This window comes from Ascaphus truei, unplaced genomic scaffold, assembly GCF_040206685.1.
Source record: "Ascaphus truei isolate aAscTru1 unplaced genomic scaffold, aAscTru1.hap1 HAP1_SCAFFOLD_1012, whole genome shotgun sequence".
Taxonomy (NCBI): Eukaryota; Metazoa; Chordata; class Amphibia; order Anura; family Ascaphidae; genus Ascaphus; species Ascaphus truei.
The window spans coordinates 45,847-49,575 of record NW_027453876.1 but is presented as its reverse complement, the minus strand read 5'-3'; positions in this window follow the sequence as shown (position 1 = coordinate 49,575).

Sequence of the window (3,729 nt, the reverse complement as noted above, 5' to 3'; positions counted from 1 at the left end):
AGACCAAGACGGATCGTCATCGTCAACCTGGGCCTTCTTTCAAACCTGGTGACAGGGTGTGGTTGTCCTCAAAGAATATCAGGCTTAAAACACCATCACCTAAATTATCTCCGAGATTCCTGGGCCCGTTCAAAATATTAGAAAAGATTAACCCAGTAGCTTACCGTCTTGACCTCCCTCCCACCATGAGGATTCCTTCCGTGTTTCACGCTTCCCTTCTCAAAGTTGTGCAAAGTTCTCATTTTCCTGTTCCCTCTCGGAAACCCAATCCAGTCTCCACCCTAGGACAACAGGAGTACGAGGTCCAATCCCTCATTGATTCCCGCTGGTCTAAAAACAAACTCCAGTTCCTGGTCCACTGGAAGGGCTATGGTCCGGAAGAACGTTCGTGGGTACCAGCACGTAATATCCATGCCCCACGATTACTCCAGCAATTCCACCAAAAATTTCCGCTTAAGCCTTGGTTGGATCGCTCGGAGATTGATCCTAAAGGGGGGGATACTGTGACGGTTCAGGGGATTCCTTCCCCTTCTTTCTCTTCCTGTCCCCTCTCTTACTAATCCCTCTGCACTTACCCACTCCTGTCCCGCTCCGTCCTCCTCTTTCTGCCCCATTGCCTCAGCACATGCCCCACAAGTCTCGCGCACCCGCGCAGTCCCCGAGCCCCTGCGACAACGCTCCCCGCTCCCAGACACACTCTATGCCCGCTGCCTGTACCTCACCTCCGGTGGCGGTCACGTCCGGTCCTCTGCTTCCCTCCGCTGGGGTGCCCGCGGCACGGCGCTCCGCGCGTCTGGTGACGCAGCCTGTGCGCACGCACCCTCAGCTTACAGAGGGCCCGCGCACACGCTCCTCTTCTAAGCCCTGTCACTCTCCTGACTCCTCCTTCCATTCCCTGCAGGCTATCTAGCTCTCTGTTCCTTCTGGCTCCTCCTCTTCTCTCCCTGACCTATCCTTGTTGTCTCCCACTTCTCTCTGCTCCTCCCCTCTCTCCCATTGGTGTGTCTCCCTTTATAATCCCTGTCTGTCCTCTCTCTCATCGCTCTGCATAGTTCCTGTTTCCCTGTGTGTGCTGACCTATGCTGTGCTCCCTGTGTCCCTGCTGTATCCTGCTCCTGTGTTACTTTGGATTTCCCTGGCTTTGACCCCTGCTTGTCTTGGACTACCCTGCTCTCTGTACCCTTTGAACCTTGCTACGAACTCTACTTTGCTGACCTCTGGAATCCTTGGACCTGGCTTTGAACTTCGACTACTCTGTTCTCTGGACCCCTGGACATTGGTACACGGACACGACCATTCTTACGTTTAACCCTACAAGACGTTGCAAGTATCCTAACCACTTTTCCAACAGGCCCATCAATGCTATACCACACTCCGGGCTTGCTTCCACTGCTGTGGGTGTGTGGTGTAATACCGTTCCCACCTCAGTATTGGGGTCTTGCCAGGTCTGCGGGCATACAGGCATGACAGGGATCCACGAAGTGTGTAATAACAGTCACAATTCCTTCCTTCTTTTTGATGGTCATTTCTATCCCCAAACACGTGGGACTGCCATGGGCAGCTGTTTTGCGCCATCTTAAGCCAACCTATTCATGGGTTGGTGGGAGCAGTCCCAGGTGTTTGGAGACAGAAACCCATTCCGTCACAATGTAATGCTTTACAACCGTTACATTGATGACCTGCTTATTATTTGGAAGGGTCCCATCACAGATTTAATTTCATTCATACACTATCTCAATGACAACACTCTCAACATTTCTTTCACTCACTCTCATCACGGACATCACATTCAGTTCTTGGACCTGTACCTATTCATTGATATGGATGGTACTATTAAAAGCGATATTTATCGCAAGGAGCATTTGCGCAATGCATTGCTTCATGATAACAGCTGTCACAACAGATCCCTCTTCAAGGGTATACCACGAGGACAGTTTCTGCGTTTACGCAGGAACTGTTCTGTGGATGATTACCTGTTACGGTCTGCTGATTTGAAGGAGCGTTTTCTGGATAGAGGCTACGCCGCTCAGGATCTGAATGATGCCTTTGAATATGCTTTATCTGGGGATAGGAGGGAACTCATTAGCATGACCAATGCGAAGACAAAGAGTAACTTTAGTACACAACAGGATACTAATGTTGAACAACCACCCTATTTTATTACTCCATATAATGGTCAGGCTATGGCGATTGCAGCCATTATTTCACCCATTGGGCCTGCGGGGACCCGCGGGTACGACCTGGAGGCCCACGGAGCCTAGCGGGGACCACCCAGAGGCCCCCAGACACCCGTGGTCACCCCTGGGGAGCAGTGTGGGGCTGGAGTACACCCGTTGGGACCCCCGCCGGCCTGGGGTATTAATCGTGTGTGTAAAATAATAAATCATGTTTTTATGGAGGGGCACGTGGATGGGTGGTGTATTAGATATTGCAATGTTTATTGGGGGCCTAGGGTGTGAGTAGTGGGGCTGTTGTGTGTATTGTTTTTATTGTGGGTAGTGGGGGTGGGTAAAGGGGGTATTAGCCCCAAGGATGGGTGTTTAGGCCTTGCGGGTGGGTTTAACCCCTTCATTACCTTAGCGGTATTAACCGCTAATGTAATGAAGGGGGTTAAGTCCACCTGCAACCCCACAGCAAGGCCTAAACACCCATCTTTGGGCTAATACCCCCTTCACCCGGATAGCCGCGATTGTAATGAATTTTAACATTGTTTACATTTAAATTTTATTCATAGTGTAAATGAGCAGGGGGTCTTCGGAGCAGAAACGCGGTTGGTTTCAGGTCCGGGACCCCCTGCTTCCCGAGATACAGGCCCCGTTATGATTAGCCCCTGAGGAAGTCCCCGAGATTAGCCCGAGGAAGACTTTTATGTAGAAACGCACGTTGGGTGAGTCGTGGATTACAGAGCGGCACTTTGCTGGCGACATTCACAGTGGAGGACATCACTAATCAGCCCAGTGCATGCTGGGACGGCCGCGGAGCAGGTGCTGTTGCTGTGAAGAATACTGTCTGTCCATATGGCCCAGGGTGGTCTGAATGCTCACCACAAAGACACTTATGTAAGTGGAATACTTTGTGTTTTTAATATTAAAAGCAATATTATACTATTTTGCTTTTTCTCCTTTGTATATGGATTTCCCTTCCTTTCTTGTGGAACAATTTCAGAGTTGATCTGGAGCATGTATCTGGATAAATAAAGTTGGTAACTTCTAACAACCACAACGCCCCAATATCACGTTGTACACGCGAGTGCAAACTTTATAGCGCTTTCAACAATGACCACATTGTTGTAATTGACAATATTGCACTATTTGGTGTCTTCGTTTCTTTCTTCTATGTCCTGATGAGATTTGCGCACCGGTTTCCTTCGTAGATATTCAGTGGGGATAGAAATTGGTACACATACAAAATGCTATATTTCAATGCATCTGGCAGAACAAACGCTGTACAATTCCCAGATCTGTCTTATTGGACTCAAAAATAAGAGGAGGCCTAGCGGCACCCGATATTAAAAAATATTACTCAGCGTGTCAATTTGCTAAACAAATTAAAAATTGTTAAAAACGAGGGAGATATTGTTGGGTGGATATTGAAAAACACTGGTTATCCCACATATTTTACCCCCAACACCAAGGTAATTGAAAACCAAACAAATAAGAAAAAAATTAGAAAAAAAAACCAGGGGTCGTGTCCCATACCTGGAAGATCGGGAGTTACGCAAACTCTACG